The following is a 27635-nucleotide window of genomic DNA, read 5'->3' as shown; positions in this document are numbered from 1 at the left end:
TATTTTTATTTTTATTTATTTATTTTTTTTGAGACAGAGTCTTGCTCTGTCACCCAGGCTGGAGTGCAGTTACATGATCTCGGCTGACTCCAACCTCTGCCTCCCAGGTTCAAGTGATTCTTGTGCCTCAGCTTCCTGAGTAACTGGGATTACAGGTGTGTGCCACCACGTCCAGCTAATTTTTATGTTTTTAGTAGAGACAGAGTTTTGCCATATTGGTCAGGCTGATCTTGAACTCCTGAACTCTGGTGATCTGCCTGCCTCAGTCTCCCAAAGAGCTGAGAATACAGGTGTGAGCCACCGCGCCCTGCCGCTGTTTCCATTTTGTAAACACTAGCGTCACCCCAGTGTAGGGTGGCTAGGGGTATTCTTCTTTCCTGTTTCCTGGTGTATTTTCCTCTATAGCATGGATCACTCTTTAACATACTTTTTGGTTGTCTGTCTCTACCTACAAAAATATATGTTCCCTGTTATATCACCAGTGCCTGGCACATAGATAGTCAGTCAATATTTGTTGAATGAATGAATGAATGAATGAATGGGCTGAAAGAACCTTATTCTTCTTTCTTCTGTCACTTCACACCATATGCTTTTGGAAAATGCTATGTGAACAGGGATCGTAAGCAGCAGAGGTTACACACATGGCTGTGGGATAGCCCATCATCCTCAGATACTTGTCTGGAAGGAGGTGGAGTACATGAGTAGAAATGATACAAGATAACTTCTTCAGGAATTCAGCCAAGTGTCACAGCTTTTCACATAGGCATGTGATGTTTGTGTGTGTGTGTATGAAGAGCTGTGATGGCCTAGAATCACGGGCCTTTAGATCCCTTGTACAGATAGAAAAGTAAAGGCCGAGGCCCAGGAGTGCTGCAGGTCACCGAGGTAGAGTCCCTGTCTGCCCTTCTCAATGTCCGGTCACTTCTCAGTGCACTCCCCTCTTTACTGCTAAAGCCACTTTCCCTGACTCTGAATGTGTAACCACGAGGGAGAAAATGTCCTCCAGGCTCACAGTTTGTGGAGAAAAAGCCCAGCAGCTGAAAATAATGTTCACAGAGTTTGTACCTAGAAAAAGTGGCCATTTCTATCATGTCTTTCAATTTCCCTGTTTCTCATACATTTTATAAACAAGACAGTAGAAGGAGATTCGGGAAGAGCAACTTTAGAACAAGGGGGAGAAAATCAAATCTAGAACATTCCAGTTTCTGTTTTTTTCTCAGTTTAGGGCTGATGCACTTTAGCTTCCTATCTAAGGGACTACTCAAATCTGATTAGAAGCTATTGTGGGCTGGTAATTATCCATAATTTTAGGAAGACAGATGCAGTACCAACTCTGTTCTCTAATAACAGGCTTATTAATTTTAAATTTACATGGCAGGAGAAGCAGATGTCGAGGTGGGATAAGAGTTCAGATGCTTGGTCATTGATAGCTTTTTACTTCCACGTATCACATGGGGATTTGGGACCCAGGAAGCCCGCTGAGAACTGATGACTAACTGTCCCCTGAAGAGCTGGGTTCTTTTTCATCCTGAGCTCAGAAAGATTGCTCCTACTGCAGCCAGGGAAGACAGGTTGTTGACTGGTTAGAAATCATGGCAGGTTATTTTCTCGACCCGCAGTTCGCAGTTGGAAAGCAGAGCTATCAAAAAGTTGTCTTCTCTATTGTATTTCAAATCTGGGTGTTTAAAAAATTATGTAAGCAAATTAAGCATTTCTGTAATGGTAGTTGTGTGTGTTCTTGATGCGAATGAGAGGTGCATTCCCTTGTAAAATCCCTGGGACTTAATAGGAAGATGTGAGCCTTAGAACAGAAGTTGGTTTTCTAGATGATCATGTAGACATGATGCTGAGCACCAAAGATGTTGATTGAAACGATTTAAAAAGAAATTTGTCTGAGTTCAGATTTTACACCAATATTTAGAAAATCAGCCAAAGAACTTGGAGGCATGTTCTCAGGCATCCTGTTCAGCCCCATGCCCACATTGTCATAAAATCCGAGTGTGCGTACAGGGAGGCGCATTCCTTTCTGTTCTCATCACAGGTCCTTCCCTGGCTCTGCACCTGCCTGTCATGCGCCTCCATGTGAAGAGACCACCAAACAGGCTTTGTGTGAGCAATAAAGCTTTTTAATCACCTGGGTGCAGGCGGGCTGAGTCCCAAAAGAGAGTCAGGGAAGGGAGATAAGGGTGGGGCCATTTTATAGGGTTTGGGTAGGTAAAGGAAAATTACAGTCAAAGGGGGGTTGTTCTCTGGCTCTGGCGGGCAGGACTGGGGGTCACAAAGTGCTCAGTGGGGGAGCTTTTTGAGCCAGGATGAGCCAGGAAAAGGAATTTCACAAGATAATACCATCCCTTAAGGCAAGGACCGGACATTTTCACTTCTTTTGTGGTAGAATGTCATCAGTTAAGGTGGGACAGGGCATTTGCACTTCTTTTGTGATTCTTCAGTTACTTCAGGCCATCTGGGTGTATACGTGCAAGTCACAGGGGATGCGGTGGCTTGGATTGGGCTCAGAGGCCTGACATTGCCCTCTTCCCGACCTTCCCTACCTTTTCCCTCCTGTGTGGTTCTCTCACAAAGTGAATGGCCTCAGCCACAGCTTCTCTGCAGCTGCATCAGACTGTGGCGACAGGAGTGGCTGTCCCCACGGAGCCCAGTCTTGCTTGCAGCTGCAGCCTGGTGATCATTTTGTACCTCAAGTACGTAATTCTACAGAACGAGAGCCAACATGCTGGGGATGGAGGCGTCTTTATCACGGTGCTCTGCATATTTTAATCTTGGGTAGAAAGTATGGAAAAGTATGGGATACATGTGGTTTGATGTCAGAAGGACATTGTGAACTTGATGTGGACTGAGGATGTTCAGGTGCAACGGGCACCGCGGCTTCATTAAGTGAGACTTCTCCATCTCCCTGCCAGGCACGCACAGGTGTATGGCCACATCTTATGTGTTATTCTTATCTAGAGTGCGCCTTGTCGTCATGCTTAAAGTTCCATGGTGATATTCTGCCTCATAGAGTAGTGTTATGCCCAGACCGTTTGTTCCCCAAAGAAGACCACCAGAGTCCAGAGTCAAAGCGAAGCGGCAAGGATCTTTACTACAAGTTCGAACTTGGTCCCTCCATTCCACAGCATACAAGAGGGCCTCGAACAATGCGAGTGCTTGCTTTTTATAGCCCGACGTAAACAGGATATGTAAAGTTACAGGGAACAAGGTAATTCTCTTGGTTACAGCATTACAATTGGTTAACATTATACATTTAGCATTCCTTATCGGAGATCTCCCAGGTGATGTTTTTCTGAATTTTGAAAGAAATATGGAGGAATGTGTGCTGGGCTCAGGAAGTTGGGAGATATATGGGGGATGTGCCTCATTCCTTTCAGTAGGTCCCAAACCGCATTCAACACAGAAATGTACTCTTGCTATTATACTAGAAAGTGCTTTCATATACCAAGTGGGAGAGCAGTCCTAAAATCTGGGCTGGAATCACAGAAGGAATGTTTGGGAAGCAACAGATTCCCTAGTCCAAAGCTGGTTTTTGATGAACCTAGAAACAGGACCAAGAGAAGTGAATTTGCCTAAGGCCCTGACAGTGTCTCACGGTAGCATTTGAACCTAGCAGTTTCTTTACCTATTTCTTTAAATGTTTAGTAATGCTTCCTCTGATTCCTATATAAAAGTATTCCTCATTCATTCTTTTGTTTCAGTGAATTATTGCAGTGCCACCCCGTAACAGTATTTGAGTCAAAATGTGGCAGTGTTTATCCCTTTCCAAGGTTTTTAGTTGCACAGGTTTTCAAAGTTGTGCTAACAGTTTCTTGTTGGTTGCAAGGTGTCCTTTCAGAAGCCAATTGTGTGGTGTATTGATGTTGATTGTTGGAGGTAGTTTGGTTAGAACGTACTTCGAGTGGCTGGTGTGGGCCTGGGGGACAGTGACAGCTGCCTGCTTCATGGGCAGAGATGAAGTAATTGCTTCCTGGGAAGTACCATCCTCCTGGCCACACTCTCCAGCCCATTTCATTTGTGTTGGTTTCCTCGCATCTGCACGTTTCTGGTTTCATGTGAGTCTCATTTATTGTAGCATATGACTTCAGGCTGTGGGGAAGAATGGCCATTTTAGCACAGAGATGCACACAAAGAAACAACTGGCTAAATGTGAGAGAAGACATTCTTAGGGGGGGGTTCATTTCTTTTATTCTGTAACAGGCAGTCTGGGAAGCATTCTGGACACGTGACCTGCGCTGTCACAGTTCCTCCTTGCAGGATCGCAGATGTTTGGAGATTGTAGTGATAACTGTTATCATTGAGAAGGTCATTCTCGCAGGCTCTAATAAGTCAGGATTTATTCAGTGTTAATTTGTTAAAGACAACTGTATTTCTAGCCAAATCCATGGGAGACGTTTCTCCTGGCAGTGTTGCTGGGAGTATTCCGTGGCTTAGTCTTAGGGAAGCACACGCCTTTGAATACTGCTGAAAAGAACCCAAAGCGCACCGGAGCACTTTTGCCTTACGGGGTGTTAGTCACTGATACGCATCTCAGTCAGACCTGATGGATTCTTGACCCCTTCCTTTCTTAATTTTTTAGTTTTATGTTTAATTTTTGTTTTTTAAGAGCAAAACCCCTCAGGTGGCCACCATGAATCTCTGGTGTCTTCAGCTGGTTGAAGCCTATTTGCCGTCTCTGGTTCAAACATATTCGAAGCCTGATGATGCTTCCCTCGGTTGTTCTGCTGTGTGACCTCCGCGCCCGCAGGGTTCAAGAGTGTCAGAGCTGGGAGCCGCCTTCACAACTACCAGGGTTTCCGGAACCTCCTTTATCTAGCCCTGGGGATGGAAGAGATGTCATCAGAGGTGAAGGCTTATTGGTTTACACGCCATTGATAATGAACGAGGAGGTTTTCTTTTATATAAGGGGAGCTTCTTATAATGTGCTTTAGTAGGGTAAAGAAGCTTTTGAGGTTTGCTTTCTCTGGAAAGATAATTTGTGATCCTGCCCTTGCTTTCAACAAAAATATAATTTGCATACCAGTGCATGTTGTGTTACTGAGCACTGGCTGACAAATGGTTCTTAACTCGTCATTCACTCCGCCACTGTTTCTTGAATGGCATATGTGTTCCAGCTGTAGTAGGAACTTGCTAGGCTCTAGGACTAACCCTTATGAATCGGGGGCCCTGGGGGAAGCAAATGCATATAACTATAAACATTTGTGGGGATATCAGAGGGGGTGACTACAGGTGCAAAACTTCGTTCATTCATTGCCCCATCTAGGAGGTTTTGTGTCTTAGCAGCGTGTTCCATAGCAACACATCCCTGTATCAAAACATTCATCATATTATTTTGAAATTCTCTGCTTAGGTATGTATTTTTCCCACTAAGTTTAGAACTGGTTAAGGACAGGCTATGGGGTATGTAATATATGTACACACACACACACAGATATACATATTACCATAGTAAATATACAATATAGATTTATATATATACACACGTATATATTTCTCCCTCTCTATATATACACAACACACACACATACATATATACACACACACATATATATGAAATACACACACACACACACACACACACACACACACACACACACAGACTTCTGCCAAGCACAGAAAGTCAAAACTAGGCAAGGGTTCTTTTAGTGTTTATGAAAAAACAGATGTGTTAGTTGAGAGCGTCCTTAAGTTGCCAGGGGAAAGACAGGATGGATTCACAAAGGGAGATAGTGTTGTTTTTTTTTTCTTTGTTTAACTCTTGAATTCTAAATAATCCAGACTTATAGAACAGTTGCAAAAATAGTACAGAGAATTCCCGTATGGTCTTCCCTCAGATTCCCCAAACATTTCACCCCATTTTTACTTTCTTTTTCTCTCTCTGTGGATATAATTTTTTTTTTTCTGAAATGTTTGAGTGGAAGGTAGAATGCTCTGAGGGATCACTGAGCTGACATAGTCTCCTAAATCCATGCTGTCAGGTGGGTGACAAAGCAGGACAGGAGGGTGATTTTGTAGGAGAGTCGGGCCATGGGCCCGAGTGTTCTCTCTGTCCCCATAGTGCCGGAGTTTCTACGTGCTCCAGGCCCGGGTTTGCATTGCACATAATTCTCAAGGGCTCATGGCAAGCTGCGCCAGAGACACAGAGGGTGGGGATGTGGGGACCCTGCCCCCAGTGGACAAAGGACTCACTGCTGGACTCTAATTTGTCTAGGTGTTTTTGTGACTTGCAGAAATACCTCCACCTTGCCTGGGCCTGGAGCCACAGGACACCTTGCCGAAGGTGAAGAATGTTCTGGAACAATGCAAGACCTGGCCAGGCTGTCCCCAGGAGCCAGCGTCCTGGGATCTCTGTGCAGCATCCAGCAACGTGAGCTTGCAGGACCCCGAGGAGCCCTCCTTCTTCTTGGAATCTGAGGATGACTGGGAGGACTCAGAGGCCCTGAGCTCACTGCTGCTGTTCCTGAACGCCCTCAGGTACAAGGCCAGCTTCCGTGGCCTGTACAACTTGACACTGCTATGGCTGAGCAGCATGTTCTGCAGCTTTAGCGACAAGGAGGAGCTGACTGGGTGCCTGGCACAGGCCCGAGGGGCAGCCAAGAAAGCTGGCCTCTTGATGGCCCTGGCCAGACTCTGCTTCCTCCTGGGGCGGCTGTGCAGCAGGAGGCTCAAGCTGTCCCAGGCCCGGGTGTACTTGGAGGAAGCACTGGGGGCCCTGGAGGGCAGCTTTGGGGACCTGCTCCTGGTGGTGGCTGTGTACGCCAACCTGGCCAGCATTTACCGGAAGCAGAACGGAGAAGTGTACACAGGTGGTTCCCAAAGCCATGACTCTGCTTCTGGGGACGCCCGGCCACATCTGCAGCACCGAGGTGGAGGGAGAGCTCCTGCAGCTGGCGCCGCAGCAGGCGGTGGGTGGCCAGAGCCTGCAGGCCGAGGCCCGGGCCTGCTTCCAGTTGGCCAGGCAGCATGTGCACCTCAAGCAGCCCGAGGAGGCCCTGCCCTTCCTGGAGCGGCTGCTGCTTTTGCACAGGGACTCGGGAGCCCCAGAGGCTGCGTGGCTCTCAGACTGCCCCCTACTCCTGGCTGACATCTACTCCTGGCTCCTACTCCTGGCCGCAAGTGCCTGCCCCACCTGGTGCTGAGCTGTGTCAAGGTGGCCTCATTGAGGACACAGGACTCACTGGCCGGCTCGCTGAGAAGCGTGAACCTGGTGCTCCAGAACGCCCTCCAGCCCCACAGCCGCCCCACCCAGACTTCCCACTGCCTCAGGCGAGCGCTGGCCTCCCTAACCCCGGACACAGGCCAGGCGCTGCGCGGCCTTCTTCACGCCAGCCTGGCCCAGCCGTACAGCCACCGTGGCTACCACGGCCCAGCCGTCACCTTCATGACGCAGGCTGTGGAAGCCAGTGCTGTTGCCGGAGTCTGTGCCATCATGGACTGCCTGGTGGCCCTGGCCTGGCTGCACGTGCTTCATGGACAGAGCCCGGTGGCCCTGAACTTCCTGCAGTCTGTCCAGGATGCAGTGGTGGCCAGCGAGGACCAGGAGGGTGTGATTGCCAACATGGTGGCTGTGGCTCTGAAGAGGACAGGCCTGACGAGGCAGGCAGCCGAGGGCTACTACTACGCCTTACAGGCGGCTTGGGACCTGGGCCAGCGGAGGAACCAGGCAGTGGTGCTGGCCAACTTCGGGACCCTGTGCCTGCATGTGAGTGCCAGCAGCCTGGCCCAGCACTACCTCCTGGGGGCTGTGCGGCTGTTCTCGAGGCTTCCCTGCAGGGAGTGTGGCCGGGACTTCACCCACGTACACCTGTAGCTGGGCCACCTCTGCACCCGCCAGGGCCCAGCCCAGCAGGGCAAGTGCTACTACGAGTGGGCTCTTCTGGTCACCGTGGAGATGGACCACGTGGAGAGTGAGTGCCCCAGTTCCTCTTGTGAGCCTTCTGGGGCCACATGGGTCAGGGCACACCTGGGGTTTGTGATTCGGAAACAAGTGGTGGTTTTTCCACCATCGAAAGTGCTGAGTCATGGCCAGTAGGAGATGTTGGCAAGCGCCCTGGAGACAGGCGGTTCCCATGCAGGGCCAGGCCCTCTGTGCCCTACTGAGGCAGCCAGCTCTTCCTGGTTTGCCCAGGGACCATCCTGCCTTGAGCATTGAAAGTCCTGCGTGCTGGGAATCCCTAGACATAACCCTGGGATCAAGGCAGGCTCTGCTACGCTGGGACTTGGGGCCCCTCCATGAGCCAGGCCCTGACACCAGTTCTTGTGCCTGTGTTATCTGCTTGGTATCTTGGCAGCCTGCGCACCTGTCATCCCACTTCACAGAGGACACGGGGCGGGTGATTGCCCAAAGCCACAGAGCATTTCATGCAAAAGCAGCTTGTTGTGCAGAGTGTGCCAGGCCCCACCCACAAATGGGGCTTGTGGGGTCCTCAGGTGGCAGAGACTGAGCGTGGGAATGTGAGCTTCAGGCCACAGAAGCGACAAAAGGGTGAGTGGCGTGATGGCGGGGCAGCACTTGGCCCCGGGTTAGGGAAGCCTCTTTAGTCTGGGACCAGAGGGTTGAGAGGATTTAGTCAAGTAATAGGTGGTGGATGAGGGGCTGGTGGTGGTGGAGGGGCTGGAGGTGTAGCCTGTGTGAAGGCCCAGGGGTGAGCGAGTGGGGGTGAGTGAGCGGGGATGAGTGGGGTGTGAGTGGTGGTGAGTGAGTGGAGGTGTGATGGGCGTGAGTGAGTGGGAGTGTGAGCGGGGATGAGTGGGGTGTGAGCGAGGGTGAGTGAGCGGGAGTGTGAGCGGGGATGAGTGGGGTGTGAGCGGGGTGTGATGGGGGTGAGTGAACGGGAGTGTGAGCGGGGATGAGTAGGGGTGAGTGAGCGGGGGTGAGTGAGCGGGAGTGTGAGCGGGGATGACTGGGGTGTGAGCAGGAGTGAGTGAGGGGGTGAGTGAGCGGGAGTGTGAGCAGGGATGAGTGGGGTGTGAGCAGGGGTGAGTGAGCAGGGCTTATGCAGGGAGGTGCAGAGTTGGGAGTGGGTGGGTTAGGTGCTGGATGGTGAGAAGCTCTTCTGGAGAGCTAAGCAGGGCCTGGGGCCTCAGGCTGTGGCTTGGCCTTTTCCCCAAGAGCACTGGGGAGCCAAGGGGGGGCTATCGAACAGTCACTGCAGACTGAGCAGTGAACGGACAGCAGGTGGGCAGGGCTGTCCGAAATCTAGGCCGCAGAGGATAGATGAGGAAGTTGAGTCCAGGGAAATGGCTGAGACAAGGGATACTGTTGAGTCCCCTCTGCCTTGCAGCGCTTTGTCATGGCATAGTGAGACCACTCAGAGGTGCCTCCTGTGGCCTGGACCAGAGCCCCAGGGGCTGTGACCAAACCTGCCCATTTCCCAGCAGAGGCCTGGCACCCACTCCTGGCCCTAGGAGGGATGAGATTTTGGAAAGGACCATGTGAAGGGGCCCCGGTCCCACACATCTGCCTAAGGAGGGTTGGGGGTTTCAGACCCAGGCTTCTTCCCCAGGGGCATTCTCTGACTGGAAGGAGACCCTCCAGGAACCCAGCGCCCCAGCCCCCACTGCAGCCTCCTGTTGCTCCTGGCACAACAGCCTGTGGCACCTCCTCCTACGAGGCCCTCCCCGGCGTGCTGGGGGATTCAGACTTGGAAATGCAGGCCAGGGAACGGGAATCATGCTTCCCTGTCTCCCCACCCTGAGCTGAACGGTCGAGGAGACCGAGGGTGGGGTTGATACCCCACATGCTTACTTGGGGTCATTTTTGAGTCATTTTCGGTAGTTTGTGTCCTTCTAGGAGTTTGGCTGTTGTGTCTAGATGGTCTGATTTCTTGGTGTACAATTGTTTGTAGTGTTTTCATGGAATCTTTTTATTTCTGTCAGGTTGGCAATAATGTTTCCTCTTTCATTTCTGATTTTAGAAACTTGGGTTTTTAATTTTTTATTTATTCATTTTTATTAGAGATGGGGTCTCATCATGTTTCCCCAGGCTGGTTTTGAATGCTGACCTCAGAGAACCTTCCAACTCGGCCTCACAAAGTGCTGGGATGACAGGCCTGAGCCATGGTGCTTAGTCTCTGATTTTAGTCATTTGTGTCCCATCTTTCTTTTCTTGGTCAGTCTGGTGAAAGATTTGTCAGTTTTGTTATTATTTTCAAAAAATCCACTTTTGGTTCTGTTGATTATCTCTTTTGTTTTTCCATTCTCTGTATTTTTACTTCCCATTTCCACTCTCACGTTTATTATTTTCTTCCTTTTATTCACTTTGTGTTTAGTTCTTTTTCTAGTTTCTCAAGGTGGAAGGTTAGGTTTTTGATTTGAGATTTTTCTTCTTTCTTTGAATGTAGACATTTACAGTTATAAATTTCCCTTTCAGCGCTGCCTTAGCTGCATCTTGGAATTTTTGATACACTGCTATATATATATTTTTTAAGGCAGAGTTTTGCTCTATTGACCAGGCTGGGGTGTAGTGGTGCAATCTTGGCCCACTGCAACTTCTACCCAGGTTCAAGCCATTCTCATGCCTCAGCCTCCCGAGTAGCTGGAATTACAGATGTGCACCAACCCACCTGGCTAATTTTTGAATTTTTTTTTTTTTTTTTTTTTTTTTATAGAGACAGGATTTCACCATGTTTCCCAGGCTGATCTCAAACTCCTGGACTCAAGCGATCCTCCCACCTCGGCCTCCCACAGTGCTGGGATGAGAGGCGTGAGCCACCGCGCTGGCCCGGGCTGTGCATTTGTTTACATTCTTCTCAAATTAGTTTTCGGTTTCCCGGATGGTCTCTTTGACTCACTGGTTGTTTAGGAGTGTGTAATTTTCACATATTTTTGAATTTCCCACATTTCCTTCACTGTCGATTTCGAGTGTTCATGCCAGTACAGCTGAAGAACACCTCTGCTTTGGTCTCAGTCCTTCTCCATTCACTGAGGCTCATTTTGTGACCTGGCACATGGTCTGTCATGGGGAATGTCCCATGGGTGCTCGAGAGGACTGTGTATTCAGCTGTTGTTGGGGGGTGTGTGTGACAGATGTCCATTCGGCGTACCTGGTTTCCGGTGTTAATCTCCGGAATGTTTCTGACGCTAGAGAATCAGAAGCTTTCCACCGTTCTCAGTGCCCTGGCTTTGGGAGGAGCCTGGTTGCATGAGAGAAGCATGTGTGGGAAGACCAGGGGCCGACTTTGAACCCCATTCCCCCAACATGATGCCATGTGTGGCAGACATGACGCTTGGCTTTGCTCTCAGGGTTCCATCTGCGACAGGGGCTACTTGTGCCCCTGGCCTCATCAGCTCAGGCTGAAGGCGGCCCTGGTCCTGGCCAGAGGGGCTTTGTGAAGCAGAAATAGATGGCCTGGTGCAGGGGCCGAGCCTGGCCAGGACCTCGGCCCTGGGAATTGTAAAGAAGGCCTGCCTGTACCATGAGCATCTGCACCAAGGTGTGCCCATGTCACGGTATGCTCGGCATCTGCCCTGGCACGGGTGCATGGCCTGTCTGCGCTCAGGCTCCCCGCCTATGGGGCCCAGGCTCACAGAGGTGTGAAAGAGGCAAGCAGGGGCCTCCGAGCACAGCCAGCCTCGCTTCGATGCTGGGAGACTAACGTCTTCCATTTTGTCTTCTGCCCAGGCCAGCTGCCGGCCATCCAGTGGCTGTGCTACTTCTACAGCGCCGTCATGCCCAGCGAGGCCCAGTGTGTCATCTACCACGAGCTCCAGCTTTCCCTGGCCCGCAAGGTGTCTGACAAGGTGCTGGAGGGGCAGCTCCTGGAGACCATCAGTCAGCTCTACCTGTCCCTGGGCACGGAGTGGTAAGGGCTGGCTTTGCAGTGGTGGAGGTGGGGGCGGGCAGGGCAGGGAGAGGGGCACAGGGAAGCTGGCCCAGGGCGCCATCAGCCCCTCTCCTTTTGATCATTTGGTTCCTTGGCATCAGATGCTCTGAGCTGGTGGGCCTGGGGTCATCCCAGGGCTGCTGCTGGCCCGTGAGTCCCAGCTTGAGCCTCCCTTGTTGGGTCAAAGGTCATCTCAACCCCAGCAGAGGCAGTAGGTGCACTCTGGGCTGTTCTTCCTACTATAGTGACTTTTGTCATCTGACCTCTGCCTGCCCCGAATCTTCATTCCTGGTCTTCATCTGTCCCCTTAAGTGTGACCACAGCAGCCACCTGTGGCTTCTCTTCCACAGAAGACAGAGCCAGTTGTGTCACCTGCTTCCCTGGGGCAGGGTTTCAAGGTCTCACGTCCCATATGTGGCCTACTCAGCTTCCCTCAAGCATCCTGACCTGATGGGGTAACCATGGCCCTGGCCACCCCACCCACAGGGCCCAGTGACATTGCTGCAGTCACACCCCCTCGAGTGTTGGACTTACTGAGAGAGCAGGGAAGGATCAAGATTCCATGGGGACCTGGGAGACTGGCTCCAGTCTTGGCCTCAGGTTCACAGAAGGAAAATGGGCCAGTGGGCTAGAGCCATGCTTCTCAAAGTGTAGTCCCTCGACCAGTAGAGCAGCATCCATGTCACCTAGGAGCTTGTGGCAAGTGGGAGTTCTAGGGCCTGCCCCAGGCCTGTGGAGCCGGGAGCTCTGGGGGCAGGGCCAGCAAGCTCTACAGTCAGGCCTCTGAGTGACTGTGATGCCTGCACACCTTGAGAACCATCGGCCTAGATAGCCTCTGAACACTAACGGCTCCTGGTTCATCTGGAGAAGACACAGGCCATGTCTGGGAGGCAGGGGAGATGGACTAGCACACTCCTCCTGCCACAGGGCAGCATGATGCTTGATTCCCTCAGACGATGTCCTTCATTTTTCCATGCCGTGTGAGTTCACCCTGGCCCTCCCAGCAGCCTGGGAAGAGCAGAACACTGCACACACGAGAGGGCCTTTCCCAGTCCCCACATGCCAGATTCATCTGTCACCAGACCCACGGGAGGAGGCAGACTGGTTCCAGGAGGATGAGAGCCCTTGTTCTGACACCTGCGTCTGATTCCAGGGCCTACAAATCCGCTCTGGACTACAGCAAACGAAGTCTGGGGATTTTCATTGACCTCCAGAGGAAAGAGAAGGAGGCACATGCCTGGCTACAAGCAGGGAAGATCTATTACATCCTGCGGCAGAGCGAGCTGGTGGACCTGTACATCCAGGTGAGTGACAAGGGATGCAGGAGGACCCCTGTGCTGTTCACTCTCTGTCCATCCACCCATCCATTCATCCTTCCATCATCTGTTTACCTGTTCATCCTTCCATCCATCCATCCATCCATCATCCATCCATCCATCATCCATCCATCCATCCATCATTCATCCATCCTTTTATCATCCATCTATTCACCCGTCTATCCATCCATTCACCTGTCCATCCACCCATCCATTCATCCTTCCATCATCTATCTGTTTACCTGCTCATCCTTCTATCCATCAATCCATCATCCATCCATCCATCCATTCTTCCATCATCTTCCCATACACCTGTGTGTCCTTCCATCCATCCATCCATCCATCATCCATCCATCCATCCTTTCATCCTCCCATCATCCATCCATTCACCTGTTCATCTTTCCACGCAGCCATCCATCCATCTATCATCCATCCATCCTTTTGTCATCCATTCATTCGCCTGTCCATCCATCCATTCACCTGTTCGTCCATCCATTCACCTGTTCGTCCGTCCATCCATCCTTCCGTCTAACTTTCCATCTTCCATCCAACTGTTCATCCTTCTGTCCATCCATCCATCCATCATTCTTCTGTTCACCTCTTCGTCCATCCATTCACCTCCTTGTCCGTCCATCCATCCATCCTTCCATCCATCCATCCGTCCTTCCATCCGTCCTTCCATCCATCCTTCCATCCATCTTTACATTATCCATCCAACCATCTTCCATCCATCCATGATCCATCCATTCACCTGTTCATCCATCCATCCATTCATTCATCATCCATCCTTTTATCATCCATCCATCCATTCACCTGTTCATCCATCCCTCCATCCATTCTTCCATCCTTCCATCATCCATTCACCTGTTCATTCTTCCATCCATCCATCATCCATCCATCCATCATCCATCCATCCTTCCATCCATCCTTCCATCTGTCTTTCCATAATCCATCCAACTATCTTCCATCCATCCATGATCCATCCATTCACCTGTTCATCCATCCATCCATTCATTCATCATCCATCCTTTTATCATCCATCCATCCATTCACCTGTTCATCCATCCCTCCATCCATTCTTCCATCCTTCCATCATCCATTCACCTGTTCATTCTTCCATCCATCCATCATCCATCCATCCATCATCCATCCATCCTTCCATCCATCCTTCCATCCATCCTTCCATCTATCTTTCCATAATCCATCCAACTATCTTCCATCCATCCATGATCCATCCATTCACCTGTTCATCCATCCATCCATTCATTCATCATCCATCCTTTTATCATCCATCCATCCATTCACCTGTTCATCCATCCCTCCATCCATTCTTCCATCCTTCCATCATCCATTCACCTGTTCATTCTTCCATCCATCCATCATCCATCCATCCATCATCCATCCATCCTTCCATCCATCCTTCCATCCATCTTTCCATAATCCATCCAACCATCTTCCATCCATCCATGATCCATCCATTCACCTGTTCATCCATCCATCCATTCATTCATCATCCATCCTTTTATCATCCATCCGTCCATTCACCTGTTCATCCATCCCTCCATCCATTCTTCTATCCTTCCATCATCCATTCACCTGTTCATTCTTCCATCCATCCATCATCCATCCATCCATCATCCATCCATCCTTCCATCATTCATCCACTCGCCTGCTCATCCTTCCATCCATCCATCCATCCATCCATCCATCCATCCTTCTATCATGCATCCATTCACCTGTTCATCCTTCCATTCACCTGTCCATCCATCCATCCATCCATTCGTCCATTCATCATTCATTCATTCCTTTATCATCCATTCATTCAGCCACCATCCATCCACCTGTTCGTCCATTCATCCATCCATCCTTCCATCATCCATCCATCTTTCCATCATCCATCCTTCCATCATCCATCCATTCATCCGTTCTTCCTTCCATCCATCCATCATCCATCCAGCCATCATCCATCCATTTGTCCATTCATCCATCCATCCTTTTATCATCCATCCTTCATCCATTTATCATCCATCCATTCACCTGTTCATCCATCCATCCGTCCATTCATCCTTCCATCAACCATCCATTCACCTGTTCATCCTTCCATCCATCCACGATTCATCCATCCACCATTCATCCATCCATCATTCATCCATCCATCCATTTATCCATTCATCCACTTATCCATTCGTCCATATATCCATCCATCCATCCATCCTTCCATCAACCATCTACTCACCTCCTGTTCATCCTTCCATGCATCCATCATTCATCCATCTATCTATTTATCCATTCATCCATCCATCCTTCCATCCTTCCATCATCCATCCATTCATCTGTTCATCCTTCCATCCATCCATAATCCATCCATCCATAATCCATCCATCCATCCATCCATCCATCATCCATCCATCCATCTATCATCCATCCATCTGTCCATTCATCCATCCATCCATTCATCCATCCATCATTCATCCATCCTTTTATCCATCCATTCACGCGTCTATCCATCCATTCACCTGTTGTTTCATCCATCTGTCCATTCATCCTTCCAACATCCATCCATTCACCTGTTCATCCTTCCATGCATCCATCATACATCCACATATCTATTTATCCATTCATCCATCCATCCATCCATCATCTCTCCATGCTTCCATCATCCATCCATGCTTCCATCATCCATCCATCCACCTGTTCATCCTTCCATCCATCCATCATCCATCCACCCATCCATTCATTCATCCTTCCATCATCCATCCATCCTTCCATCATCCATCCTTTCTCCCATCCATCCATTCACCGTTCGTCCATCCATCCATCATTCATCCATCCACCCATCAATCTATTAATCCATCCCTCCATTCATCTATCTCTCCATTTGTTTACCCATACATTCGTCTATCCACCATCTATCCATCCACATGTACATACATCATCTACCCTCCACCCATCCATACATTATCTACCCACCCATACATACGTACAGACATACATCATTCCATCCATCCATCCATCCATCCATCCATCCATCCATCCAAGCATTAATCTAGCCACACGCCCATCCATCCATCCATGTGTCTACATCTGCTCATCCATTCATCCATCCATCCATCCATCCACTCATTCCTAAGCCACTGCTGAGCACCTGTTGTGTGCCTTTTCCCTCCCTCCAACTGGTTCCCTCACATCCTCCCCCAGTGGCCAGCATCTTCTCCCTGAGGGCAGAGGCGCGGCCCCTCACAGTGCCCAGCACCTGCTGGTATACAGCACATGCTCAAATAATGTGACCACTCAGTTAACACACAGAAGAGCTTGCTCCAAGCGACACGTGGCAAATCTCCTTACAAAATGAATCTATCATAGCGGCTGTTTTCAGAGGCTTTCCCAAACACAGTGTGATCTGGAACAAATTGTGAAGCCCACGAGCCTGGTGAAGCTTTCATTATTGAGTACCTGCTGTATACCTCCTTGAGCTGAGGAGAGGGATCAAGAGCTCATGGCCAAGAGGGGACAAGGCCCACCCACAAACACTGCTGATGTGGCAGGGATGTGGCAACGCAGAAAGGAGCCAGGGGCTGGGCTCCCAGCAATCTGGGGGCCACGGAGACTGTTTTGAGTGCAGGGGGAGTGGGCTAGGGCTAGCCCTGGTGGTAGGATTCACAGGTGTCGGGCTCCTGGGCTGCAGCTGCTCAGTCACCTCCTGGCACTCAGGTGCATCAGTTCATTGTCCTCATGCCAGTGGTGGGGGCAGCCCTCATGCACAGGGTCTGAAAAATGCTCAGGTGTACCTGTAGTGTGTGAGAGGAAGGAGGCTGGCAAAGGTGCGCGTAGCCACCTCGCTAGGTGTGGGTCTTGAGGGAACTTCTGTCTCCTTTCAGGTGGCACAGAATGTGGACCTGTACACAGGCGACCCCAACCTGGGGCTGGAGCTGTTTGAGGCAGCTGGAGACATCTTCTTCAATGGGGCCTGGGAGCGGGAGGAAGGCATGTCCTTCTACCGGGTGAGCTGGCCTGTGGGCTGATGTGGGTGGGCCTCAGTGGGGCACCTGGAGGCTGAGGCACAGGTGTGGCAGGGTAGAGGCCTCCCACCTGGAGGCAGGGTCACCCATATACATGATTAGTTTCCAAGTGGTCTCACCAGGAATATTGACCATGCCCCTGCCCGGGACAAACGCTCGGGGCCTGGATGTGACAATGGCTCTACCCATCTACCTGATGACCTCAAGCAACCATGAGTGGGAAGTCCTGTCCCCATCTTCCAGATGAGGAAACTGAGGCTCAGAGAGGCACAGGGACATGTCAAAGGACACACAGCATCAGTGGGAGGCCCAGGTCTGCATGCACCCCGAAGTGGGACGGCTTCTCCCTTCCTCTGAGCTCACGGTGTGGCTCAGCCCTGGGCACAGATAAATGTGGTGTTTTTAGAGCAGAGAGGAGTGTTGGCTCCCCCCAGTCAGACTCCCGGTGCCCAGGTGGGAGAGGCTGGTCTGAGGCTGTTGGGTGTAGCTGGATGGGCCTCAGGTGACTCTTCAGCCCCCAACTTGGGTGTCTGAACTGTGTGTTATCCCAGAGCACAGAGCTGTGTTGAGGTGCAGGGGTAGCTGGGGCGTGGGAAGCTCCAAGTACATGTTTGAGCTCTGAGGAGGGCTGTGGGCAAGGTGGGTGCTGCGGGAAACCTGACCCCACCTGCCTGTGTGGTAGGACCAGGCCCTGCCCCTGGCAGTGACTACGGACAACCACAAGGCGGAGCTGCAGCTACAGCTGTGCAACAAGCTGTTGGCACTCCTGGCCACACTGGAGGAGTCCCAGGAGGGCTTGGAGTTTACCTACATGGCCCTAGCACTCAGCATCACTCTGGGTAAGTCCCCTGAGCCCCACCCTGCCAGGACCCACACTTTGCCAGAGCCCAGCCTCCAGGTCTGCAGGCCAGGAGCTGAAACAGCTGCTGGATTTTCCTGGTCTCCTGTCCAGGCAGGCAGATCTGCCCAGCTGGCTTCCCCGTCCGGCTGTGGGGCACAGCCCGAGGTCTCTCACGCAGTGCAGAGCTCCCTGCCTGACTGAGCTCTGCTTCCTCTGCCTGTTCCCGCTGCTGACCACAAGGGCCGCCCAGTGTGCCCTCTGCCTTCCAGACATGCCAGGCATCTCGTTGGTCCCTGTATGTGCCAGGCTGAGTGACACATTCCCTTTCTCTTGTGCCCTTCCCACCCTCATCAACCACACGGCTCTCTGGCTGATAAAATCCCAGTTCCCCTTCCAGCAGTCTGCCCCTTAAGGCCAGGCATCCCCTGGTGCTGTGCCAGGGTCGTCTGTCCCCCTCCAGAGACAGGGAACCCTAGGCAGGCCACATGCCCCAGTGCCTTGTGCCCCGTAGCCCAGTACACAGTAGGTGTGCAGCTGACTCCCCAAGGTAGGGGGCTGTGATCGTGCCACACCCAGGAGGAGTCGGATGTCACATCTGTGGGTTGCCTGGAGCCGGGGTGTCCGGGAGCACCTGGACAGCATGGCTTTTGGGCTCCCCTGGTTAAACCCAGTGAGCAAAGGCAGGTGGCTATGTGTAGGTACAGAGCTGGGTCATCCAAGTCCGACTTTGCCATAAGCCTCACAGTAGACAGGGGCAGGCCTTATTAGTTCTGCTTTGCAGATGGGAAAGTGAGTCTGGGAACCTGGAAGGGACTGGCCAGAGCTGCCCAGGTGACCACAGGTGCCTGGAGGCAAGCCAGGTGTGCTGCCTGGGATCTACATACCTGCTCCTGAGGGGCATGTGTCCTCCCTGCCCCAGGGAGCCACATCCTCACACCTGCCCCTTTGGCCTGCACCCCAGGGGACCGGCTGAACGAGCACATGGCCTACCACCGGCTAGCTGCCCTGCACCACCGGCTGGGCCATGGCAAGCTGGTGGAGCACTTCTACCTCAAGGCCCTGTAGCTCTGCCACTCGCCGCTGGAGTTCAACGAGGAGACCCTCTACTACGTGAAGGTGTACCTGGTGCTCGGTGACATCATCTTCTACGGCCTGAAGGTGGGTGGGAGGGGCAGGGCTCGGGGTGTTCCCGGCCCCCTTGGAGTTGGATTTCCACCCACACCCCAGAGGCCTGGGTTCCAGCCTTCCTTAGGAATGACCCAGTGGCCTCCCTGGAGCCCTGCACCCAGCTGGAGGAGCTGGCAAGGTTAGCAGATACAACCTAGCTCCCAAGCTGGCCAGGCCCCACCCTCAACAACTCAGTCTCAGCCAGGGAGGCTGACACATGAGTGGGCAACGGTGGCCTCTGGGTAAAGAAGGGGGATTGTAGTCAGGGGGGCCCTCCTGGAGGAGGTGACAGCAAAACTGAGACTTGACAGTCAAGTGTCAAGTTGCATTTAACAAAGAAAACAGGTCGGGAGAAGGACATTTCGGAGGACGGCATCATCCTCACATTGAATCCACGTTGCAAGATCCAACCCAAATCCTGGCACCTCCTCTAGGAAGCCTGCCCAGGGTGCCAGCCTGCACTGAGCAACTCCTTCCTGGAGTCCCGAGACACCTTGAATCTTCACACCACCCAGGAAGGGTGGGGTGGGACCAGTGTCTTACCATTGGGTTCACAGACAGGGAAACCCCAGCTCAGGGCAGGGGCAGTGGGGTGGGGCTCCTGCCAGCCAGGCTGAGGCCTTGCTGGGTCGGGTGTGTCTCGAGGGGAGGTGCTGTGCTCCCTCTGCCCCCAGCCCTGCAGGGGTGGAGAGCTGGGACTGGCAGACTCAGACCTGGGGTGTCTCCACCCCTCTGCCCAGCAGGCGCGACCCCTCCTCAGCATCGCACCGGCGTCGCGTCAGTGCTCCTTATGGGCTGAGGGGCCAGGGCGCTCCAGTCCAGGGGCCAAGATCTTGTGGGCCTTAGAACAACATGAGGAGCTGGGGCAGCCCTAAGACCCTGCCCCGTATTCCCCACCGCAGGCCTGGGGCTGCCCGGGAGGCCTCAGCCCAGTGCTGGTGACACCTGGTGGTGAGAAGTGGTCCCCGTGGCCTCCCAAGTCCCAGCCAGACAGGGAGGTGCCAAGTGTCAGGCCCAGAGGGACGCTGCTCACTGCCCAGGGGCTTGCCTGGGACCCAGGGGGACGGGCCTCCCAGAAGAGGCCTTTATCTCTCTTGGTCAAGCCTGCCGCCCACTCCGCCTGTCCAGGAGAAAGGAAAGGGCCAAGTAGTACCTGAGAGGCCAAAGTCCACGGTTGGGGTCGAGTGGCAGAGGCCTCCTTCACCTCCTTCCCATGCACAGCCCTCCTTCACCTCCTTCCCATGCACAGCCCTCCTTCACCTCCTTCCCATGCACAGCCCTCTGGGCCTCATCGTGACTATGCTGTCAGCGCGGGCCAGCTTCCCACAGGGAGGCCCCCTTGGAATTCCCCAAGGGCGGCTGTCTTTCCAAGGCTACACCCTCCTCCTTGTATAGGAGACTCTGGACCCAGGGCCCAGAGGAGTGGGAGAAAAAGCCGGGCTGGATGGAGCCTGGAAGGCTGAGAAGGCAGAGAAGCAAGGGTAAATGGGCATCTTTGCCATTTGCCTCTAAAATGGGGTCCCCTTTAGTCTACACGTGAGAGTGAGCCCTGCAATAGGGTGGATTAGATGTTTACTGGCTCAGCCTGCCACTCACTAGCTGCTGCACACACTATAGGCACATGGAAATGCACAGGGAAATTCACACAAGCACAGGCACACGCACACACAGGCACAGGCATGCACACAGGGAAATGCACACACAGACACAGGCACACGCACACACACAGGGACATGCACACACAGGCACACAAACACGCACAGGCACATGCACAGGCACACGCAGAGACATATGCTTTGGCTGGCTCCTTCCTGTTTAGTTGGGAAGCCCCCACCCCTTCAGGAAGCCCTTGCTGCCCACCCCGGCTGAGTCTGGGGCCTCCTGGGCTTCCCTCTGCCACAGCCCGGGCCACCCTGTGTGGTCAGTGTTCGCTCCCAGGTCCCTCAGACTGGGAGCGAGGACATTAGGCTCCGCCATGCACCCAGCACAGAGTCCAGTGTTCGGCTGGGCTGGGGGGCATTGGATGAGCAGTGGCGGTGACTCGGGGCCTTCTCACGCCCCTGCTCCGTGTGTGGGGTGGGGCAGTGAGGGAATGGACTGCTGCATCTTGGACTTTCTCATTGGCCCTGGGAGCCATCTTGAGATGGTAAAGAGGAACAGGCCAGGCATGGGTCTTAGAGAGGTCCCTTGGGTGACCCCCATGTGGAGGAGGTGCCTGGGGAGAAGCCGGGTGGGGGATGGGAGGGTCAAGGAGGAGGTCTGGGAGACAGCATCCCAACCCAGGGATGGTGAGTTTGAGCCAAAGATGCATTGAAAATGGGAGTGGATGTCTGGGGAGTCACACTCCGTCAGTATTTCAGGGAACATTGCCAGAGAGGACACCTGTGAGATGGTTTTGTACCTGGCCTGTCCCGTGGAGGGCCTGGAAATGGTCAGCATGGACAGGGGCCAGAGGGGAGCCTGGGTCACTCAACGCTGTGCCCCTGCTGTGGCTTGGAGCCAAGGGTCCTGCATGGAACTCTCAGAGCAGGCAGGATCTGCCCTGACCTCAGCCCATGGGGAAAGCAGCCACTGCCTGCAGAGAGGGTGGCACTGGGGCAGGAGGCTTGGGGTGAGTGGGGCGTAGGGACACTCAGGAAGGCTTCCAGGGGTGTCAGGGTGATCCCCACCTCCTGCAGCTGACACCATAGCAGTGTCACAGGCTTCGGGGCTCATGGGGTGAGCCAGCATTGGCTGGACATGTGGAATGACCTGGAGACAGGAACGGCCTCTGGAAGACGGGCTCCGAGTCCCCCTTTTGCTGACCATGACCTGTCCCCTTCAGGACCCGTTTGATGCAGCCAGGTACTACCAGCTGGCACTGGCAGCTGCCGTGGACCTGGGCAACAAGAAGGCACAGCTGAAGATCTACACGCGGCCGGCCACCATCTCCCACAACTTCCTCCTGGACCGCAAGAAGTCGCTCTTCTTCTACCAGAATGCCAGGACCTTCGCCACAGAACTCAACGTCCGCAGGGTCAACCCACCTCCTCTGCCACTCTGCCGGTGGGCCCCCTGGTTGGCCCCCAGCCACCCTCGCTGAGGACAGCATCCGAGGGAGCGGGTTTTGTGCAAGGAGGATGATCTCCTGCCTCTCCTGGTGTCTCCCGTGGCTCATTTTCTGGGAAATGGAGGCATGAAAGCAGAGTTCAAATAGCAATAAATTTTTTTTTGCAATAACATACCGAAGTCCCCAGGGCATCCTTCTCTGTGTGCTTCCTGGGCTGTGTCTAGGGGCCAGCTCCTTCCCTGGTGGCAGCCCTCTGATCTTGGGGATGAGAAGGACCCTGAGTCTAACAGACCTGGGCCAGGTCACCATGAGCCTCGGTTTCCTCGGCGGCCAGACGGGAGATGGTGGTGGAACTCCCTGGGCAGCTCCCTGCTCTCCCTGCTCAGAGCTTTTGCTCTAGGTCTCGTGCCACTGTTGCCTTTAACCTTCAGGCCACTGTGATCAGGTGTGGGGGCTGCTAGTGTCCCTGTTCGCCATTGAAGAAATACAGGCACAGAGAGGTTAGGTGTCTGGCCCACCGTCACACAGCAGGTAGGGGCGGAGACACAGAGCCCAGTACACTGACCACCACACCACCCTGCCAGCCTGCAGCCAGGAAGGTGTCCCCCATTAGGACCCCAGGTCAGCTCCTGGACCTCTCTTGTGGTGTCAGGAGAGCCACAGGCCAGTGAGGGTGGACCCTGGGATCTCTCACTCAGTGTCCTCTGCTCCCAGACTTGGTTGGGCCGAGCCTGGCCAGTCCCACCTCTGGCCACTGGTCAGCCCTGCGGGAAGTGAGACGCTGGGATCTCTGCCTGTGTAGACGCTGCTACCCTGTATTGAAAGCCTTATCTGGGCTGCCCCCCAGCCCTCCCTACATGCCCCTCCCCTTCCGGCCCCCGGCCCTCATCCCAGTCCCAGGAATCCCAGGTTTTCCTTCTTGGAATCTCATGGCCCCAGGGAACACAGCTCACACGGTCTCTTTGCCAGTTTACGGCAAGGAAACCGAGGTTCAGAGACTGTGGGTGTCCCACGTGATTCTCACGTACACTGCACTCTCCCAGGCCCCTCTTTTAAACACTTTAAATGAGGTGACATTCACATCACATGCAATTAACTATTTCAACGCGATTAATGTGGTGGCATTTGTGCATTCAGATTCCTGTGCAACCACTCACACCATCTAGTTTCAAAATGTGTTCATCTCCCCAGAAGAAACCTCCCATCCTCACTAAGCAGTTACCCCTCCTTGGTATCCCCCAAGCCCCTCGTTTAATGGAGGGGGAAACTGAGGTCCGGAGAGAGACTTGCCAGTGGGCGGAGCTCTGATAATAAGGAATCAGACACCCATCTGCTGGTTCAATCCTGGGTTGGTTTTCCACCCAGCAGAGGTGACAGAGCCAGGAGGTTCTGCGAGCGCCACAGGTGTCACTGGTTCAGTCCTGGGTTGGTTTTCCACCCAGCAGAGGTGACAGAGCCAGGAGGTTCTGGGACCCCATGCTTGCAGCCAGAGCCCTGCCCCGAGCCTCCCCACCAGGGGGTATCAGCTTTACAGAACCAGCCGCGGGGCTGGCGGGAAGCAGCGGGTCAGAGCTGCTGACAAACCTCATGTAGACCCCAGATCGCTGTCTTTGGGTTGGGCTTGGGAATTGGAGAGGAGGCCGCATGATTGGAAACGTGAAGACAGCACGGCCTGGATGGAGGAGTGGGAAGCGCTGTCACGTTGACTGAGGACACAGACCTCCTGCCCGCTGGGCCAGGTCTGCAGCCATTCTTCTCGGGGTGGGGTCCGCGGGTCCGGCTTGCTCTCGGCCCCCGACCTGCCTCAGAGTACGGGGGGCTTTGGAACTGTGCCTCCCCATCTCCACCCACCCTGGCTGGTGCCATGAGGGGCCGGGATCCTGGGATCCTGTTCCTCTTGGCCAGCAGAGACTGGGGGACCAGAGGAGATGATGGGTCTTCAAGCCCCACAATCAAAGCCCAGCCCACCACTGACAGTCTGGGGGTTCGGGATGAGGGAGTTGATGTCTCTGAGCCCCAGTTTTGCCACCACTAAAATGAGGCCGACATACTGGGGCAGAGTGTCAGCCCCCGGGCTAACAGAGGCCTGTTTCCTACTGACAATCCATCTTACTGCTAGGAACAGCTCCAACAACCACACACTAGAGAACACTCTACCCAGGCCAACTTGTCAGAGGCACGAGAACCAGAGCGACTCCATCTTGAATGGGGGCTGGGTAAAGGGAGGCTGAGACCTGCTGGGCCGCATTCCCAGGAGGCTAGGCATTCTTAGTCACAGGATGAGATAGGAGGTCGGCACAAGATACAGGTCATAAAGACCTTGCTGATAAAGCAAGTAGCAGTAAAGAAGCCGGGCAAAGCCTACCAAACAGAAGATGGCCACTAGAGTGACCTCTGATTGTCCCCATGGCTCATTATGTGATAATTATAATGCATTTGCTGCTACAAGACACTCCCACCAGCGCCATGACAGTTTACAGATGCCATGGCAACATCTGGAGGTTACCCTACATGGTCTCAGAAGGGAGGGCAGAAACTCTCAGTTCTGGGAATGGCCCACCCCTTTCCTGGAACACTCATGAAGAGTCCAACCCTTGTTTAGCGTATGATCAAGAAATAATCATGAAAATGGGCGACCAGCAGCCTTTGGGGCCACTCTGCCTATGGAGCAGCCATTCTTTCTTTTCTTTTTTTCTTTTCTTTTTTTTTTTTTGAGATGGAGTCTCGCTCTGTTGGCCGAACTAGAATGCAGTGGCGTGATCTTGGCTCACTACATCCTCTAACTCCTGGGTTCAAGCGATTCTCCTGCCTCAGCCTTCCTAGTAGGTGCGATTACAGGCACCTGCCACCACGCCCAGTTAATGTTTTGTATTTTAGTGGCGACAGGGTTTTGCCATGTTGTACCAGGCTGGTCTCGAACTTCTCACCTCAGGTGATCCACCTTCCTCGGCATCCCAAAGTTATAGGATTACAGGAGTGAGCCACTGCGCCCGGCCAGAGTAGCCATTCTTTTATTCCTTTTCTTTCCTAATAAACTTGCTTTCACTTTATGGACTCGTCCCGAATTCTTTCTTCTGTGAGATCCAAGAAACCTCTCTTGGGGTCTGGATCGGAACCGCTTTCCAGTAACAAACTTGCTTAAGCTCTCAGACCCTTCGTCTCTTCATCTGTAACCAAAGACAAAGCCTCCTCCGAGGTTCCAAAAGTGTGGAGAGAACGCCTGGGAAACGAGGGGCACAGAGTTGGTGTGTAGAACCAATATCACAGACTGGGTGTCAAGCCACTGTCATACTGGAAGTAATATCATGCTCTGCCTCACAAGTTATGAGGAACAATATCACAGGGGGGTGTGTACCTTCTCTGGTAGTGGGAGTAGTATCATCATCTCTTCCTTTAGATAACAGGAACGATGTCACAGGGTGGGTGTACACCCCGTGTGTTTTTGGAAGCAATGTCATTCTCTCTTCTTCTAGGATTTACGATTCACATCACAGGCGGTGTGTACACCCCTTGTTATACTGGATGGAGTCTCATCCTCTTTCAACTTGTAACTTTAGAACAATATCCCATGGGGGTTGTATATCTCTTCAATATTGGTACTAATACCATCTTCTCCTTTCCTGGATATGAGAAGCAATATCACAGGAGGTGTGTACACCCCTTGCGATGTTGGTAGTAATATCACCTCTCCCCTGTGGTTATTAAGGACAAAATCCCAGGGCGGCTGTACGGTTCCTACTTTATTGGGAGTAATATCATCCATTCACCCCCTGGATATCAGGAACCATATCACAGAAGAGTTGTCCACCCCCTTCGATATAGTCAGCCATGTCATCTTCTTCCCGCCTGGATATTAGGAACGATACCCGAGGTTTGGGGGCGGTGTACACCCACTGCGATATCGAAAGTAAAATCAGCCTCTTTTCCACTGGATATTAGGAACGATATCACAGGTGTGTGTGCACCTTCTGGGATATTGGGAGTACTATCAGCCTCCACCCCGCTGAATATCAGAAACAACATAAAGGGGGCAGGGTGGTTACATCCCCTGTGATATTGAGAGCAATACTCTTTCCCCTGTACATTAGGAACTACATCACAGGGGTCTGTACACTTTCAGCGATATTGGGATTCATGTTATCCTCTCCCCCATTGAATGTCAAAAAGGATATCACAGAAGGGTGTACACCCCCTGCAATATGGCCAGTAACATCATCGTGTCTACCTTTGGATACTAGGAACAATATCACAGAGGGTGTGTACACTCCCCTGCAATATTGGGCATAATGTTATCCTCCCTTCCCCTGGATATTAGAAACGATATCCCTGGTGGAGGGAGGTGGAGTACATTAAGAACAACATCACTGTGTGGGTGTAGTCCCCCTGTGATACTGTGTGTAGTATCTTCCTCTCTTGCCTAGGATATTAAGAACAATATCACAGGAGGGGTGTACAGCCACAGTCCCTGCGTTATTGGGAGTAGTAGCGTCTTCTCCCACTCTAGATATAAGGAACAATATCCCTGGGTTTGTGTACATCCCTTGCGATATTGGGCATATAGTCGTTGTCACCCAACGTGGATATTGGGTGAAGTGTCTCAGCGGGGTGTACACCTTCTTCGATATTCGGAGTAATATCATCCTCTCCCCTCAGAATCGTAGGCTAAATGTCGAAGGGGTTTTACAACTCGTGTGATATGGGCAGTAATATCATCCTATCCCCACCTGGATGTCAGGAACTATATCACAGGGGACTGTACACTTCTTGGCATATTGGGAGTCTTATCATCCTCTCCCATCTTGGATATTATGAAAAATATTAGAAACGAGGTATACACCCGCTGAGCTATCGAGAGTAATATTATGCTCTCCTCTTCGGGATATTAGGAACAATATCGCAGGAGGTGTGTACAACCCCTGTGATATTGGGAGTAATATCATTCTCTCCCCTTGAATATAAGAAACCATATCACAGGAGGATGTACCCACCCCCGGTGATACTGGGAGTCATATGATGTTATTCGGAACAATAGCACAGTGGGTGTGTACAATCCCTGCGATATTGCCACTAGTATTATCTTCTCCATCCCAGGGTATAAGGAAAAATATCACAAGGGGATGTACACCACTGTGATATTGGGGATAATATCTTCCTCTCCCCGGCTGGCTATTAGTAATATCTTCCTCTCTCCGGCTGTATGTGAGGGAAAATATCACAGTGGAGGTCGACGCCCTTTGTGATATTGGGAGTAATATTATCCTCTCGCAGGTTGGGTAGAGCGAACAAGATGACCGAAAGGATGAATACACGCTGCGGTAGTTTCATTCATGTCAGCCACTACCCCCTGCTTATTAGGAATAACATCATAGAGGAGTGAACACTTTCTTCGATATTGGGAGTAATATCATCTTC

At 52.3% G+C, this 27635-nt stretch overlaps 1 pseudogene; it reads left to right on the top strand.

Annotated features, from left to right (window-relative positions):
• LOC139361064 (SH3 domain and tetratricopeptide repeat-containing protein 1-like) overlaps nucleotides 1-22395 on the top strand; it is a 46146-nt pseudogene extending 23751 nt beyond the window's left edge.
• Nucleotides 22396-27635: the final 5240 nt, after the last annotated feature.

The sequence above is a fragment of the Macaca nemestrina genome (genome assembly GCF_043159975.1).
Source record: "Macaca nemestrina isolate mMacNem1 chromosome 4 unlocalized genomic scaffold, mMacNem.hap1 SUPER_4_unloc_5, whole genome shotgun sequence".
NCBI classification, from domain to species: Eukaryota; Metazoa; Chordata; class Mammalia; order Primates; family Cercopithecidae; genus Macaca; species Macaca nemestrina.
Note: the sequence above shows the minus strand (reverse complement) of the source record. Positions and strands in the feature narration are given on the sequence as shown.